Raw genomic sequence first — 19058 nt, 5'->3', positions numbered from 1 at the left:
TCATATATCGCATTTTTAGTCTCCATGTTACAGTAGTCATAAAAATAGGTACTTCTGTGGAGATCAGTTTCCAAGGTCTTGCTGTTCACCTATTCTGATTTTCTACTGTGTGTGAAAGCTACCTGCCTGCACAGCAGTATGCTTTGGAAGCTGATAACGTATAATGTATACATGAGAAAAAAAAACAGCGGAAATATATTTTTACTAATAGCTGCAGCATCTGCTTTGATGCCCCACAGGAAAGGATGTGTTGGGGCTATGTATGAGGTTATATTTCTTGAAGAGAGAAGGGAAAAAATGGCTTGAACTAAACTGTATTATGATGAGGAAAAGTATTTTACTGGTATTTTGCTCCTTCTCAGTTTTGCATGTTGCTAGTGTAGGTTTACTTACTAGATAGCAACAGTAAATCAAAAATACTTGAAAAATGAATCAAATTACTTCAGGATTCAAGTGCTTGAAAGAGTAGTTCTCTCTCAGAAGAAAGCAGCACTGGTGTCAGATGAGACATTTCTTTGGGGCATCACTGCTGGGGCTGTAAGGAGCGAGTAAAACAGCTGCAGTCTTCAGTAGAGATAAACTCCAGAAAAGATGCAGGCAGGTAATGCCGATTGACAGCATGAAATGATCATAGGATCAGGAGACCTCTACTTGGTCCTCCTGCCCAGAACAGGGTCTCCTGTGAGGTCTGTCTAGGTAGGTCAGGGTTTCATCCATTGAGGTCTTGAAGGCCTCCAAGCATGGAAACTGGGAAAGCCTCTCTAGATTCCACTGCTTGACCAGCTTCACAGCATGAAAGTTTTTCCTTGTTTCTGGCCTGAACCTGTCATATTTCAGCTTACTGTTGTCTCTTGCCAGCCTGGCTCTGATTTCTTGGTAACCTACCTCAGGTATGGAGAAGCTGCTACTGCCAAGCTCAGTCTTCTCAGCCTCCTCTCACCAGGCTGATGCTTGAGCCCCCCCTCCCCTATCACTGTTATCTTCCTCATTCATCTGTCTGTGTTGCTGCAGGGCTCAGCAAGCTGAGGAGTGATGGGAGACCTGTCTGTGATTACTGGGGCTGTCATATGTAGGTCCAGTGTAAGGTTGGTGCTGCAAGAGCATGTGTGATGCTACTCTCACCAAGCTTGCCTGAAGTATATAGATATTTCTGCTGGCCTTCAACTGGAAGCACTGACAGGAGCTAGCTCTGTTGCCTGACTTGGTCTTGGCCTTCATAGTAGGTTCCTGGGTTAATGGTGTGGCATTACTCATTTCAGGAATTAATTTAGGGAAATACTAACCTGGATTCAAAAATTAGGGCATAGTTTAAATGATGTAAGATGTTAAAATGACTCTAATCCTTTTTAAATGCCTAAAATCCCTTTTAGTTTGCTGGGTGGTTTTTTAGTGGCTGAGATGCACAGTTTAAATACTTAGGCATATGTGTATATATAAATATATTTAGTCTTAAAAATTGTTAATTGTCTTTTAACTGCATAACTGCAGGAAATAGGTCTTTATGAACAATACCAAATATAATGAAATTTGTGATTTTATAATCAAATGAAGTCATGTTAACAGTATCAAGGTATGCTTATTTTTGCTTAGTTTGAACTTCGGTAAAGTAAATACTTGTATCATGAGGGTGTTTTGTTGTTTTTTTTCTTACAGGGAGCCATGTTTGTCAGGCTCTAAAATGGTAGCTGCTGTTATGTGCTCATCTGCTTGGCTCAGCAGTTAAGGTGCTGAGCAGAGGAGCACATACTTTAATACTCTGAAATTCACACTTGGAAGTATGAATTGAAATGAATCACCCTGCCATGATATAAATTGCTTGGCAAGTACAGCAGCATCTTCTTTCTCTAGAAAGTTGTATGTTTCTGCATTCTTCATAGATACAGTCAAATTTAATATTTCACGTATTACATATAACTGAAACATAAAAATGCATTCTATTTGTTAAATATATGTAGTCTTTTATTTACACATCTTGACCAGGACAAGCATTCTTAAAAGTAAATCTCACACTGTCATAACTTCTAAAAATTAAATAGTTAGGATTTTCAAATCTTGCACTTGTCAAGAAGCATGTGTGAGTGGGGCAGCATGCATTCTTGTCTCTGCAAGGTTTGAATCACTGAGATGCCGCAGGTGAGAGTGATCCACATCGAGTATGCTGAGCTCAACCTCTCTCTCACAAGCTGTAGGGTGGGTTTTTACCTAGATGACAGCTTTGTGGAGGTCTTTCTCTGGTTAAAAAGCACAGCCAGACTTCAGCCATCAATTAGTCTTACCTGGAGCTAGATTCAAACTTGCAATGTTGATTCCATCTCTGGTTTCCTGAACACAGTGCTGTGTCCTCAGGAAATCTGCAGTCTGAATTTACAGACTGCACGTTTACAGAGTAAGGCACTGGCACTCTCCATGCTGAAAAACAACTCCTGTAAGAAATAATCCGTCGCATGTTTTAGAAATGATTGTTACTCCTGTATGTGTGTGTATATATATACACACATGTATATATGTTATTTTGCAGACTACGTGACTTGTAAGTAAAAAAGCAGGTGTCTGTCCTTTCCCATCGCTGAAATGCACAGGGTGTACAGTTCAAAACAATACTGCCATCCTGCTTTACAATGCAGATAACTTCTTTTATAGTTTGCTTCACTGTATAGAGAGCAGTTTGAAATATGTGTGCAGGCTCCTTGATCTGTTGCTTTTTCCACAGAGGTGCAGGGCAGTTCCCTGACAAAAGCTGTCATTCTGTGCAGCACAATCACAAAGCTAATGGATTGAGAAATATCTAGCAGTGTTGCAATAAAAGGCGCACAGAAAGAATGAGATCTTTGTACAAGCAGCTGATTGAGAATTGCCGCCCTTGCACAGTTAAAAACGTGTTCTCTAAAGAATGTCTTGTGCTTCCCTGCCTACTTTCTGATACAGGACCCAGTTTTTAAAAGTGGATGTTTCTGTAAATCTGTTATTTTTTGACTTGTAGTTATGTATGAGGGCTGCTCTGAAAGTAATGCCTCCTCTTGTATCAAGTTGTCCCACAATGTCTAAGATGGATCTTAGTGTTATGGCAGTGGAGGTTGAACCTTCCCACAAATATTTCTTTATATTTCGTTGCCGTGTGACAGATGGCAGCAGAGGGGCAGTCTGACAAAATGATGTCTGATATACAAGTGCTCATGAAGCAAAGGTATGGAATTGAGTTCCTCCATGAGGAAAAAATCGCACGCATTGACATTCACTGACGCTTGAATGTTTATGGAAAGCAAACAGTGGATGTGAACAGAATGAGGCGGTGAGTGGTACATTTTAGCAATGGCAGGTCATACAAGCTCTTGTTCATGTAGCTAATTGCGATAGCTATGTTGAGAAGTAGTGTTTTGTAGCTGAGAATTTGCTCTATCAAGTACTGTTATTGTGTTCTTTGTCTCTGTTGTCAATTCCATGGAAATAAATACGAGGTATTACTTTTGGAGCAACCTATATACTTAACACTTCATTTATCTGAGATTTAAATGCAGTGTTCTGGTATCTTTTTATGGCTAACACAAAGACAGGAAAAAGAACTCTCAGATTCAGTTGCTGATTTGGTTGATGCATATTTCCATGATTATTCATGGCAATTTTTATTTTTTTTTCCAGTGTGTCAGCCTGAATGTAGCCTAGATGTGTGAAATACACAGCAACAGGATTTGAGTTTTCAAGTGAAATAGCTCTTCCTTGTCTGAACCATCCTTCGAAATGCAGGATTAGAAGTTTCCTACCACATCATATGCAGGACTCCCAGAAAATTCTTCTGCAACTTGTGGTAAGATGAAGAAATAACAAAACAAAGCAACTTAATTGTACAGTAGAAGTTGATGTGAAATGTGACGATATAGTTCTAAATCAAAGAAGAAGATGATGTTTGTGAATTGAGCTCTATGCTGAAATGTTTTTTCATAACAATTCCACATAAGAAATTTTCTATGCCTTATTTCTTCATATAATGAAAAGTGCAACAACAGTAAGCCCACATATTATCAGGAGTACGTATTGGAATAAATATTTTTTGCTATTCAAAAATGAGAATATACATTGTTTTTTCTATTTATGATAGTATCTTTCCAAACACAGAAGTATGTAACTTTCAGTGTGAGTAAGGACAGCATGAATCACTGAATAATTAGTTTGCTTAGTTCCCAAAAAATAGCTGATTTTTTTGTTACTTCGTACAGTCAATATCATGACTTTATTTGTAGTGATTTTGTTTTGTATTTAGTAGTAATATTCATTATCTTAGATTTGTGAATTAAATTCTTCCCATTTATTTTTATTATTGCTGTATCAGATAGATGTCACCAGAATACCTTCTCTGTAACTGTAGTATTTCACATATGGAGTATTTTCCAAAGGGGGTAGCAGTACTTTCTTATATTGCTTTTTCTTTTGCTTCTCTTTTATGTCATACGTACAACTAAAATTCATAGAATGACTTAGGTTGGAGGGGGATTTAAAGACCATCTATTTCCATCCTTCCTGCTTGAGGGCAAGGTTGGCAGCCACTATGTCAGGCTGCTTAGTGCCTCATCCAACCTGGCCTTGAATGCCTCCAGAGATGGGGCATCCACAGCTTCTCTGGGCAGCCTGTGCTAGCACCAGAGCAATATTCAAGCCAAAGACCTGGTTGTCTGAATGTGTACAGTTGTTATTACTGCAGGCATTTATATTCACGTGATGTAAAATGCTTCCTATAATAAACAATGGAATGCTCACTTTATAACCTTAGGAATTTGGCCAGGATATGCAAACAACTTGTTTTTCGTTTGTTTGTAGTGAGACAAGTTTATAATTAAGACAGCAGTGGGCATAAACATTCTTGGAGCCTCTGCATCTCTTCTTTCTTTCTGACATCAAAGGGAATATTTGTGGTAGAAAAACACTGCAGTTGGTAATAAGTATTTGTGGGACAGTCATTAGTGTCTGGATCCCTTTTTTAAAAAATAAAGCTCTGTTTTTTCCCTATCCCCCTATTGCTGGCAATGAAGGCAAAACATGCATGCTTTTTTTTTTTTTTTTACCATTACAAATGCTGTAGATGAAATGATAGCTGTGCCCTGACATCACATGCTGGACACACCCCACATCACCAGAGATACTAATGAAATTGTGCAAGGAGTTACTAACCATTACATCAGAGTCTGATTTCTGGAGATCTCTAGTATAAATTGCTTTTATGATTCCATTGCACTTATCTGTAGCCTGCATGATCCAGCCATATCAAGAACAGAATAAAACTGGAAGTGAACTGGAATCCTCATGTACTTTGTATAGGATAAGAAATATATGTGGTTGATTATATGTGTACACGCACGTATGTATATAAAAATACCTTGTTCTGTATTTCCTGTGTCTGAAGACAAAGCCAATATATAGGAGACAGACTGTAACTTAATGAGTTGTGCATTTTTTGTGTCAGTCCTGATGCAGGTGAGATCCACAGAGATACCAGTTTGGGGGGGACCTTGCTGTATGAGAAGGAGAGTTGCCAGCCACCGCAATTTCTCTGAGGGCCATTTGACACTATGATTTGATTCCCAGTGCTGCTTAGTTTAAAGCACTGAGTATGTGTTGGCTTTGAAGATCATGCATCACTATGAAAACTGGGGGCATATGCTATTGTGACAAGGAATACTAACCTGTTGAGCAATACTTTCTCCCGTTTAGTGTTTTTGTATCACACCTTCCTTGGTAATAATCTAGATATACTCTGAAAGTTAACTGCTGTACCTTCTGTTAACACTCTGATATTCTGCACCCTTGTTATTTTATCATCCTTATGGTTTTTAGATTTTTTGGAATAGAAGTCTTTTGATGCCCAATAAACTTCCATCAAATACACTTACTCTGGATACTCTAAGGAAGGAGAAATTGGCCTCCATACTTCAGGTTTCCGTGATAGGTGAGGTTCACTGACAGCAGCACTGCTCATGCTGCATTGCTCCAGGTAAAAATAGTAAGTGATGTCAGTCAGACTGGTCTTGTCTTACCTGTTGCGAAGTGAGGAATGAGACATTTTGGGAACAGATGCAAATGCAGATTCAAATTAAGTTGACTTATTTCTCAGTTTCTGACACAGAGAGCAAGTTGTACTTACATGCTCAAACCAGCAGAAGGTAAAGGCTGCTGCCTGAAATAAATACAGTAGTGGTCCATAGTATGTAGCTATTTTTCCTGTATGTTATGCCAGAAGAAAGACCTGTAAGAAGAGGCTGAGCTATAGCTAACTTAATAATAATAAACAAACTTGCAGATTTGAGGGACAAAAGGAGCTTGTAAGGAATACAGATAATTAAATCTGCTAGGTAACTTATGGTAAAGTAAAAGGGCTTCAAAGTAAATGTTCAAGTAAAAATACTCTGAAGTATTTTGGTAGATGTCATATTCTTGCCGTCATTTTTTTGTAAATCTTAAAATCTAACAGATTATCAAGCAGAATGCTATGTATTTTCAGTCTCTCAATAACTTCTGTACTTCCATAATTTGTTTCTATTAATATTTAATGAAACTGAATTATTAAACAATGATTAGCATGTCTGAATTCTCATCACTAGAAGCTACGTAGCTACCTCAAGAGGAACCTGAGACAGATAAAAATAAAATGTGCATGCTTGCTATATTTAAAGCACTAGATATAATTTCTGTGTAGGAAGTGAGGTGAGATAGATGCTTTTTCCCACCTGCCTCAGAAACCTGTTCTAGGTGTTTGAGTAGAAGCTATAGCTTTATTCCCATTTACAAATCAATGCCGAGCATTGACATATGCTTCAGACAGTCTGGCTCATAGGAACCACCCAAAAGGGTCTTCATTGTTTTTCTTTACTTCTGACCTTTAATAAGGTCCAAGGTAAGCTCTTTTTGGGTGCAGTGTGGGTCTGCTTTTAAGAAACCAACTTCAGGGGTCTAGCTGTTGAAGTCATTATCGGTCTTGTTGCTTGTTTTGAGGACGTTTTTCTGTTCCAGCTTGGCATGTCTTACAGAGGATTATAGCAGTTCTTGAGATTTATAGGAGACTAAGAAGATGCTGCCTTGAAGGTATCAGAACCTTTATCAGAACCTGGTCGCTGGTTGTCTTCGGTTAGATCTACACACACAGTACTCTGGATATGCTTCATGTAGTATTTTTAATGAATTTGCTTTTAATGGGCAAGAATTGCTTCTATTATGTCAAGACTCTAGAGTATTCTCAACATCAATGAAAAGTACATTTAAGGGGGTGTCATTTCTAATGTAAATGTGAAACTGCCATGGTCATAGGTGCACAGTCTGCTCTAAATTCATAGGTTAATGCAGCTGCTACTGCTCTAAATTCAAATGAAGATTATAGTATGATAGTACAAAGAAGGTGAGGTATGTCCACTTCCCATTTTTAGATATGTTTTAGAAGCTAGAAATAGAATTAATCAATGCCACGTATGGAAAAGCTCCACAAATTACTAATATGTCTGCTATGGTGGTTGACATAATCAGAGGGTGCAGCTATAAAACTGGTTTTGTACAACCTGGGATCAGGGAATTTTCTGTCTTTTGTGGGGTTTTTTGTTTTGTTTTTGTTTTTTTTTTGTTTTAATTTCACTTTTATTGAGGTAAGCATTTTTAGATGCCAAAATTGTGTCCACAGAATTCTCATTCAGAAAACTGCCCAGAGTAAACAATTTTATTTATAATAAAAGCATGAAAGATTAAGCAGTTCTACATTTGTTACTTTTAATTGTAACAACTGTGTGATGTATTATTCCAAAGCTCTAGAATGATGTACTGGAACTGGCATGAGTTGCTTTCAGTATTCACTGGATTTAAAATTCTTGCTGTTTGCATTCTGCCATTAAATGGTTGGCATCCCAGCAGTTGTGACACATGCGTATGTTGGCAAGGAATAAAAAGTGGTGGCACCTCTGAAGTTTTACAGCATGTGTACTGCCTAGGGATGGTAGATGTTTTGAGCTGTTACAAATGCCATTCTATTGTCTGTGTTGCAGCTAATTTCTGAAACAAAGAAACGTTGGTCTCACATTCTACTTGGTAATAAGAGCTGCTGCGTTTGCTTTTCTTTGAGTGTTTTCTGACACTGGGGTTTTTGTGTACCCACTTCTTTTGTTGTTTTGATAATGAAATAAGTCTGACTACAAGCTCTCTCTGCCTTTTAACTGCAACAGGGACTGCTTGAAAAAGCATGACCCTCCTAAATTTTTTTCCCTCAAGAGGAAATGTCTGATTTTTAGTTTTGACTTTGATCCCATCTCATCAGTGTAATTTTATTCCCTCAGACAATTGAGCCTGCAGTTCATTATAGCACAAGACCGGAACCCTTCTATTATTATATTTTTAGCAACGATTATTTTGAGCCTTCAGATTGTATTTGCAAAAGGAAAGGCCTGCATCAGTCTCAAATCTTAGCCCTTAAAATCGACTGTCACTTAACGTTTCCAGGAGAGGCACTGGAGGACTGAAACCAGAACTGAGTTTCTGAGAACAGACCAGTTGGATGTCAGGTATTTTTTGGCATTGTGGCTCAGTGTTGCTGGCTAAGTGAAATTATACATACAGTAACCTCTCAAAACTGTTTCCATTCTTGCGTCTTTGTTTGGAGTATTTTAATTTACTCTCTAAAGGACATTAAGCAGTGTTTTTGCTTCTTGGAAATGTAGCATCATTGGTGACCTGAGAATGCTGTATCTGTTGTCTGGTGTTCCTTCTATGGGGGGCTGTTGTGTGTGACCCACTTGGAAGTGCTTGGTGTTAGGAGATGCTGCTAGTGGGCACCTCTGGGTGTGAAATCGGAGTCCAAGAGCATGATGAGGCTGTGCCCCACGGGTGCACCTTTGGCAGTGGCTCAGCAGAGCTGCTCAGCAGGAGGAGGAATTGAGGAAATCAGCACTTGGGGAGCACCTCAGCACAGCAGGAGGGACAGCTTTCAGCATCTTCCCAGAGCAGAGCATCTGACTATTTTTCGAAGCTTACAGACTTGATTAAAACATAATCCTCCTGTTTATGGAGCTGAGAAGCTCTTAGAGGCATGAATTAATGGGGAGATACATTGCCTGCTGCAGAGTTGAGAAGCTGTGCTGTTGCAGAAGAGAAAATTGTTCTGCTAGGTGATTTGTTAGGCACAAGCAATACTTCCCAAAGTTGACAAGCAAAGGTGTTTACCTTTAATTGGAACTGACTGTCACTGTCACTTTTTTTTATTTAGGAAACTCTCTGTTAGAGAATAGTGTTGTTTTCTTTAACACGGTCACTGCAAATGTAGGAAAAGAGATACAATAATTTACTTAGGGAGAGGAGAGAGGTGAGGGAGACTTTAGAAGATTTGGAGATGTTTGCCACACTTGTCAGGGCAACCTCCTGTAATTGGCTGAGGCAACCCAACCAGAACTTGTAAAGAAGATAATGGTTTGCCAGTTAGAAAAAATAGATTTTTTTAAATTCTCATTGTGCGTGTATCTACATACTGTATGTACTAACATGCATATTTAGAGATCTTTAGAGGTAGGCTTCAAAAATATGAAATCCTTATGTACAGTATACTTAGCATACTGTACATGGAAAGATGGTTAGCATCAGACAGGCTAAGAGAGACCCACAAAGAAAAATCTGGTTATCAGCACCTAGAAATGGGTACACTGATTCCCTGCAAGGAACTGGACCACTGGAAATATTAGCCTTGCAGACCATGAAGATTTCATGTGTATATGAAGAATTGTTTTCATATGTGAACCTGGCAATGGGAATAAATGTGGCAAAATGAAGATACAGCTGTTCTACATTTTCACAGGACAAAATGAAAGTGAAATAATATTGCCAGGAGCAAATATGCAAACAGCTGAGACAGCTGAGAAAAATATTTGAGGAAAATATACAGCCAAAGTAGCTGAGGGATACTTTTCTCTAAATCTCAGAAACAAAAAGCAGAGAAATGGATAGATGCTTGCATCGTCTGATGAAGCTGAGAATTCTGGCATGCACATGTAGCTTTAGAGACATAAAAGATTTCCTAATTAGAGACAGGATCATTTGTGGGACACGTGATTCCAGTTTATAGGGGGAATTGCTGTGAAAAAGATATCTAATCCTAGAGGAATGAAGCAAAGAACAAGAAGAGTGGCTGAAGTGTCTGGGGAAGGCAGTAAAACACTGATAGCCACTTCTGCAATGCACAGGCTGGGCTCTGGGTGAATCCAGGAAACCTGATGGAGACAGAAGGGCAAGGGATGCTGCTATGATAGTATGCTAGTACTGAGCATGTACTGGAAGGAGCATGCAGATCATTGTACTCAGGGCTCAGTGTTGCATGCAGCCTTTCTTCTGAAAAAGCAGGTATATATACAGCTACGTAGACTGCCAGAGTACAGGACAAAATGTTTGGCAAGACTTGAGTAAATTCAACATCATGTAGCATGTGTACACTGCAGAAAGTGCAGGCCAAAAGATATTTTTTCACCTACTGATTGCAGCAACTGCATTTGTCTGATCAGCAACATCTCAATGTGGTGGGAACACAGACAGCAGCACTGCCACTGCAGTGTGGTGAGGCCACATTGAAATGAGAGCAATGAGCAGTGGGGTTGGTAGGAATGCATTCAAGAGTGTAACTCAATAGGGAGCAGCAGGACTGCAGTATGGGGACAGTTGATACCTCGTGGACACCCAGCCTTGGTCAGATATGAGGAGGTCAGAGCGAAGCCAACAGGTGTTTCAGTGGGTCTTCGGCATGGTGCAAGCTAGTTTTGTTTCAGCATAGCAGGATACAGGTGACTATTTTAGAGCTTGGTGTTTATGAAACCAAACTGGAGTAGGTGGGCTGGTGTATAAGGTATATATACAGTCTATAAGGTATCTTTGGGATGGCAACCCCTGGCCTGGCTGGTCATCAAGTGCTTGCCTGAAGGGCAGAGCAGCAGCTGTCAGGAGAGAAGTTGTGATGACCTGCCTGCAGCTCCCAGAGGAGGACAAGTAGAAAGATAATGCTTGAAAGAGACTGAGGAAGTTAATCTGTTTGAGCGTGACCTGAATGTTACCCCTATTTGTTGTATTTCTCTAAAGAAAAGCCAATTATATCTTAGAAGAATAGAGGCCTCTCATGTTGTTACTCATCATGTGGTACATTAAACGCTAACAGCAACCAGAAATTGTGAATTAATGTTGTCCTTTCATCGCATATGGTCATCTCATCCCTTGACTGGTGAGTGCTCAAAGCTGCCTGAACATAGTTGGTCTCCAGACAGCTGAACTTTCATACCTCATTACAAAAGGAGCAAGGAAGATGAGAAGCAAAAATGATTGTCTCAAGGGATGCAGCACAGTGGTTTGGGTAGTTCTGTTTAGAAAGTCACTTGTGGCTTTTATAATGAGGAACTTAAGGTTTGAATTTTCAGCTTTAGTCGCTGTACATTTGTTTGGTTTTTTATTAACTTAATATACTATGTGCCACACTTTCTTTGGGTTATTACTGAGTCAAGCAATGGATTTGAGTTTAGCTTCAGATTCACGTGCTTTCTTTTCCTTAAATCTTTGTGCGGATTTGGGTCTCAAATTTCCTGAATTATTTTATGTTGTCCTTGTAAATTTTTGGTACAGCAGCTGATGTTTGCAGTCAAGTTACCTTTCTGAGTGTGTGCACTTCTGGCTGATGTAGAAGGGGTAATGTAGATTTTGTTTGTTCTCTCTTGAGCTGTGAGAATTGGAATTGTCTTCTTGGGTGAGCAGACACAATTAAACCACCTCAGTCTACAAAAGAATCACTGAAAGTTACTAATCCCCTAGCTCTCTGCTCTAGGAAGATAGAAAAACAAGTTTTTAAAAGTCTGAGAAAAGGTACTGCTTAAAAACCTTGACTGTTAACAGGGATTTAATATAATTACATCAGTTAAAGGTGCAGTGAAACAAAATGCCTGAGCTTCTTTAGAAGCTGTCTTTAGGCAACTGATTCATTGAGTTGAGGAGTTGCATAAAACATTGCAGCTTTATAGTCTTATTTTGGTGAGTGCTTCAAAGGATGTTTTTTGTGTTGTTTTTTTTTTAACCTGGGAATATGTGGAAAGAATAAATAAACTGTAGCAGAACAAATACGTTTGTGAAGTATTCTACTAGTTTTCATTATATAGCTGTAGTACATGTGGTTTATTCAAATGGAAAACTGTGTATAAAGCTGAAAAGTTAATGGAAAGGTACTCAGCCGTCTTAAAGATATGAACCAGATAATAAAGATACTTGGAAGAAAAAGCAAACGAACAAACCACCAGCTATGTTCCAGATAAAATTTCCATCGAACTCCCTTTAATTTCATTTAAATCATTTGAATTCATTCATCAGTTTTTATGCTTGCAGAAGCTATTTGTTAGTCTTCAATTTGGAACTGAATCAGTTTGCTTTAAGAGCGGCAAAGTTTCAAAGCTTTTTATTTTTTCTCCACTCATTTAAAATCCGAGCTGTATCAGGTCCATAATGCTACAGTCTTTTTAGAGGTTGTAAAATTTCTCCAAATTTATGTGACCTGAAAAAATTCTTCACAGGTAGCAAGATGTCAACAAATCAATCAGTTTTGTTATAATGCAAAATACCACATGCTCTTCTGTATACTTGGGTCCGAATGGATATTTGCAGATCTAGTTTTATTGCATAGATCATGAGAAATGATGTGAAGTGAAAGAGGACTGCTCATAAAACATCCTTCACTGAAATACTGAAAACTACAAAATAATCTAATTAGTACACAATTTTTGTCTCTGCCAATGTTGAATATTACTGCAAGTATTTGTTGCGAGGGCCTGTTAATACTAAGATGAAAGTATAACAGTGACCCATGTTTAGAGAAATCAGCTGCTACAAATGTGTTCCAGAGGAATCATAATTTATGGTTTGTAGGTATTCTAGAGAAGTGATAATTCTGAATCCAAGAATGCTCTTAATATGTTTCTACTGGGAAACGTAACAAAAACGTATTTAACTGTTCCCCTGAAGTACTAGTGTTTTATATCCAGATCCAGAGGTGACTTGTGGTGAGATGCAAAACTGAAACTGAACCACTGTGTCATTTGCCCACATGGACTCTTTGTGCTCTTTAAATTATTAAAGTATTCAAAAATATGTATTAATTTAGGGCATTTAATGAAACCTTCAAAGAATATAGCTGTGTGTATACAAGGTAGATATGCTCTGTACCAAATAGAAGGATGGTGTAGATGATGAAAAAATGGCCCTAGTAAATTTGTTATCCCTATTCTGCCTAACTATTAACCTTGTATTTAGAGGATCTCCATGTGGAAAGATGCTTTTGAAAGCATCTGTCTTTCTGTCTGGCATTTTTTGCCCTCATGTGATTTTGATTCATGAGTTGAAATCTTGTTTCCATGGAAATCAACTGAATTGTTGGTTAGCTTTGAATTTCTTCCAGAAATTAAGGGAACTGTGGGACATCGCTTAGGTGTTTTGTCCATAATGTTGACCATAGTATTTAATTTCTTACTCATACGGAGATAGCTGTGTTCTGGGGGTGACTTTTGCCTTCATTCCCAGATGTATCTGTAACAAATTTTGATTATTGTTATGGTATTACACAGCAGTGTGATCACTTGGGCAAGTCAAGCAACTCTCTACAGATGCTTGAACCTGACTTGCTGCAGCATTCTCAGCAATTTTGACCAAATTTAGAACTGTATAAACAGTCCAGTTGTCAGCGTTAAGTGACTTGGTGTGTGATAGCCATCAACAATTTCCTCAGTAGGAGCCGCTAGATCTGCCTCTTCCCTTTGCTGTCATTACTTGTAATGGGTGTAGTTATTCTCTGATTACTTTCAGAACAACTGAAATTAAAATAAACAGTTTGTCTCTTGAAATAGCTGGAAAAAAAATCAGGTCCAGATACATACCTTGGGGGAAGGAGGCTCAACTCAACTAATTTTAATTAGAATAGTAAGAAAGAGTAAAGCTCAAAGTGCCAGCTTTGTTGTTCCCTTAGCTCTAATTCATAACTTAAAGAAATAGATATGGTAGGAATTGGCTACTGTGGGAAGGATGGCAGAAGAATATGATTTTTATTTATTTTTACTGATTTGAAAGCATTCTGCTCATCAAGCATTTGGGTGGGAGGGTGTCAGTGAAAACAGACCCTTCCTTGTACTGGAAATGCCAGGTGCTTTTACTTCAGCAGTATTCAGATTGAGTTTATTTCTGGCTTTCCTAATCTTTGATCCTGCCATTGAATCCACAGGGATGCAAAAACAGTCCACCCACACAAATCTGATTTCCAAATGGTGGCCTTTATTATTTATGGTTTGATTTGGTCAAATTAACATTCTCCTTGTAATAACCATAGTTTACTAGCAGAAATATAGAACTATCTAAAACATATATATTGTGTATGTATGTCATATTTGTTGAAACTCATTATTGAAGTCAGTGTCTTAAGGCTTCACTGATATTCTCATTTTTCAGTCTTGTACTGTGCTGCTTTTCACTTGGCCACAATGGCCTGGATTCGTAGTAATTAATTTTCAGAACAACAACAAAAAAAAGCCAGCTAGTAGTGTTTATAACCTGAAAGCATTCTTAGAACAAGAAGAGGAACACGTGGCATAATACATGTTGTAGTGAGACCTGGTATTTTGTTAAACTGAATATGGACTGTACTGTTTTCTCTGCAAAAAACAAACTCCTATCCCACCACCTTATTTAATGTTTCCAGCCCCTGTTAATAAGACGAACCCAGCTCAAATTTGGTATTTTTCATCTGAATATAAATAAAAGGTTAATCTTGTATGAAAGTAAAAATATTAACCAAGAGTAGTAAATTTCATGAAATAAGAACAAAATTAGAATTCTACAGCAAAATCAGACATGTACGTGGCACTACTTGAGACCATTCTAACTAGAGTTAGGCAAGTTCAGTGACTTGTGTGTTTCCCAAAATCATTTTTTCCTCCTTTTTCCTGAATTTGGAATCATAAATAAATGTCAACTGTATGTGCTGTGATAATTATTACAGTTAGATTTCCAGTACTTAAGTATTGCTTTAAATTGTGATTATTTTGTTTAGTTTTGTCCCCTAGTAGACTTAGATCAAAGAAATGTGCTCTCTTTGGATATTCATATGGCTGGCCTCATCCAAACCAACATCAACTCGTCTGTGATTCTGGGGTGTATCAGGCTTGGTAATTTCAGCTGTCTCAGACTCTCAGTTGGGAGTCAATGGAAACTTAGCAAAAGTTTTAAATAATTCCTGTGCCTGCTTGGAATTGTGTAAAACTGAGTTTTATTTGGAATTAGAAACCTGAATACGAGCTTTCAGTAATTGCTGACTCAGGTACTCTGGAACATGTTCCTAATTCTCAACCACCTTGTCAAGTTTTAGATGGTTAATGAGAGCTTCTTACAGCTGGATGTGTTCTTCTTATCATAGAATTTCAAACAATTTCCCTCCCAAGTGGTGAGGCAGAAGATGTTTCTGTCATACCTCCCATGCTTGTCTTCAAACAGGGAAGTTGATCTCATGGTTAAGGAAGTGGGATTGAGTGGCTCCAAGCATTTCTATAGGCTTCCTGCATGTTGCTCCGTTCCTTGGTTTCACCACCACACAGCACCACTGCTAGCTTCTGAATGATCTCAGTCACTGAGTACACAGTTGAGTGTAAAATTGAGTACACTAACAATTTTAGGCAGAAAACTGTAGAAGTATAAAATACCATTCCTAGACATCTTTACAGCCTGCAGTGAACACAGAAATCATGTGCAAGAAGGCTGTATGCATTTCATGTAGCTAATTTTGATTTTTGTTGAGTTGGTGTGTGCTGTAGAACCTGGAGTTTAGGTCAGTCTAATTTTTAATGTTCAGAATATTTGCTAGAGTTTCAGATAATGTTGATTTTGGGCATTTTATTATTGGGGAAATATAAATGTCAGTAAAAGTATATTAGAATGGGAGAAACTTTCAAGAGAAAGTAATTTTTCATACTCTTGGCCTATCTGAAAATTTTAGAATGTCAAATGGTTCAATGTCAAATATATTTTTCTCATATAAAATAATATATTCGCTTTTAAATGAGTAACATTTATTTTTCAAAATAAAATAAAGTGTTAGCATTTTACTAGGTTATTAATTTGTTCAGTATATTTAGTTCATATGTCTAAGTCACCTTTGGGTTTAGTACTTCTTTAAAAAGAATTCTCAAGCTTTTGTAATTGCTTGTTCAAAACTTCAGTGCTTTCTTGCAATCTGGGGTGGAACTAAATATTTAAAGCCTGAAATGAAGATCTTGAAGGGATCCTCATTTCCCTCCTGATGGAAAGGAAAAGTAAGCTAAATCAGTTTCTGTTTGAAGTCCTTAATGATGAGAAGCCAGTTGGGGAATAATGTATGTTAATATATATGTACAGTATTTTTTCCTGAAATAATTAACTAACATGTTCTGTCCTGGGTTGTCATCGGTATTAGGAAACATTTCTGTAAAGACTGTGATCCAAGGTTCAGAAACGACTACTAATTCTGGAAATGCCAGTGTTGGAGAACTGAACTTATGACATTGACAACATGCCTCTCTGATGTTTCCAGTCATTCAGCCTTTCCTAGAAGTTTCGATGACAAGTTGGGGTACAGGAGTCCAGACTCACCACCTTCTAGCTTTTTCCCTGCTTTCATTTTTATGAGAAAATGCCATTAATATATACTTCTTCACTCACACAAAGAGATGTCTTTATTTCCTACATTAAAAAAAAAAAAACTGCGTAGATTTTTATATAGGAAATGTTACACAAACTAGAAATTTGTTCCATCTTTTAAGCTGCAAATAGATTATGGTTTTTGAAATGTGCATATTTTCTTCATAAATTAATCTTCTGCTATCTTTTGTTAATATCTTTCAAGTTCTATCAGCTTCCAGCTAGAAGGCTAATCATAAAGCATCAGAATTGCACTCTTTTAAACCAACAAAAGAAAGGTACACATCTGTAATAACAGTGTAATGGCACCAAATATATGCATGTATGGTTTAGGATTATTTACCTAGATCCTTGTTCATTGGCACATAGACATTTCTTCAATACTTTATCTTCATATTATGTTTTACAACACCAGTCTGGCATCATTAGACATCCACCCGCAAGCATTTTAAAGATTTTTCCACACAGCCATAAAATTGCACCTTCCTCGTTGAATATAAAATCAAGTACACCTGTAATAACAAAGCAAGGAATACTATGCATCTCTTCCTGGATGTTAACTGCATTGCAGTGGAGCTGTAGCTGTTTGCCTTTGCAGTCTCGGTGAAATTAAAGGTCGTGTCCTGATGTTATGTCTTCCTGTTTAGAATGAATAGCTTGTAAATGTTTATCTCAACTACAAGTGAGAACGTGGTCTACATTTGTGCTCTCCAATTCCCATTTTGAGAAACCATGCATAAAAACAGCTGTGTATCCTTTCATGTCTTTTCTTTTTTTTTTTTTTTTTTTTTTTTTGCTATTAAACATTTGCATCTTTGACTTCAGTTCTTTGCTGGGTTTCTTTCTCCTTGCTTTTGAATTTTTACTTGAAGCTTGTGTTAGCATTCTGTAGATTTATAACGAGTTACATTGTTTTCTGCACAAAAGAACAAGAGAAATAAATAAATCCAGTGCAGAAATACTGAAAATTCATGTACAGCGTCATACAGTATATAGTTTCTTTGTGTTCTGCCAGTATGTATTTCAGTTTAAGATGTCTTGAGGCTGGTTGAGACTATTTCTATAGAGAGAGAACCAAAGTATACAGAATATTGGCTGCCATTTTGCTGTTTTTGGACAGTCAGGGCTGCTTTCCATTTCCTATAATGTTCCAATAGAGCTAAATCACATATACACTGTAATGTCAGCTTCTGAGACCCAGGGCTTCTGTAAAATGTAAAAGAGCAGAGTAGTATTTATACAGTATAATATTTTGATTTGCTAATGAGCTGTGAGGTGGGTGTTATCATGAACTACTGTGCAGCAAGAAAGGTTCCTAAAACATGCATCAGTTTACTCCATCTCCAAATCACTGCAGATAATACAGTGTTTAGTTTCTAATTAGACTTCTGTCATGGTAATTCTCCTGAGTAGTGCAAGTGATTGACATTGTGTTTTAGTGGCACGTATTGGAGCAGCTGACTTCAGTTCTGCAGTGAAGCTAGCATACAGCTGCAGAGGAAAGCAAGCCACTCGCAGAGGCTGATTTGCAAAACGAATGTATGCTGATTGGTAGGGCCTCGTTCTGAGGGTGAAGGAGAAAGTAAAGTATGTAGTCTTGAATTAGACTAATGATATTCTAGTCTTTAAAGGATTAAGAGAGAAATGTTTAACTGAAAAAATATCCTTTGCGTAACATTTTGCAAATTTTTTTATTTACTTTGGACAGTCTTTTACCCTGTTTCTTAGGACAGAATGTTCTTATTCCATGCCTTAGTCTCCTGGATTTAGAATACATATGTTTTGTCCTTAATTCCATTTTCTGTACTTGTGAGTAATAAATGTAACCTTCAAGGCAAAACATTGTGAACTAATTTCTTGATGGAACATGCCAGAGCAGCATAGGCATTTTACGTGGCTAAGATGGAGTGATTTTTGCTAGCTTGTTTTCTCTGTGGCAATCTCAAGCACAGGAATAAATATAGCAATGTGGATTTCATGTAAACAGGCTCATTGAACTAGATGTGCCTGTTGGATGAATTGGGTTATTGTAGGGTACATCTTCTGTTTTGCAGGTCTCCCATCAGGTCCTAATTTTTTGGTCAGGTTCTAAATGGTAAGTTTGGCTTTTCCAAGTGATAATGCTATTTGCATTCAGCAGAAACAAATACTGCTGTGGTTTCTGATTGTTGTTTTTGTAGCATGTGAGTTTTTCACAGCCTTCCTCATGTCAAGGACTTAAAGAGCTGTGTGAGGCAGGACAGTGCCATTAGTCTGGTTTACGGATTGAAGACCACTGGTTACACTTAGGTCTGCTCCACACATTACAGGTTGCTCAGGATGGTCATGCTGTGGCATGCTGCAAACCCCATCTGCCCTCTCTGCATGCAGCA

General features: G+C 37.8%; 1 long non-coding RNA gene across 3 annotated transcripts in view; it reads left to right on the top strand.

The window, feature by feature from the left end:
• Positions 1 to 19058, top strand: part of LOC136052346 (uncharacterized) — a 98717-nt gene that overhangs the window by 23107 nt on the left and 56552 nt on the right. For all 3 annotated transcript variants that reach the window (XR_010622542.1, XR_010622541.1, XR_010622543.1), the window contains exon 2: positions 3637 to 3802. This is a non-coding gene — a long non-coding RNA (uncharacterized LOC136052346). The remainder of the gene's footprint in view (positions 1 to 3636; positions 3803 to 19058) is intronic.

Source organism: Cyrtonyx montezumae, unplaced genomic scaffold, assembly GCF_038088225.1.
Source record: "Cyrtonyx montezumae isolate F1298 unplaced genomic scaffold, pur_monq_1.0 scaffold_3, whole genome shotgun sequence".
Lineage (NCBI taxonomy): Eukaryota > Metazoa > Chordata > Aves > Galliformes > Odontophoridae > Cyrtonyx > Cyrtonyx montezumae.
Note: the sequence above shows the minus strand (reverse complement) of the source record. Positions and strands in the feature narration are given on the sequence as shown.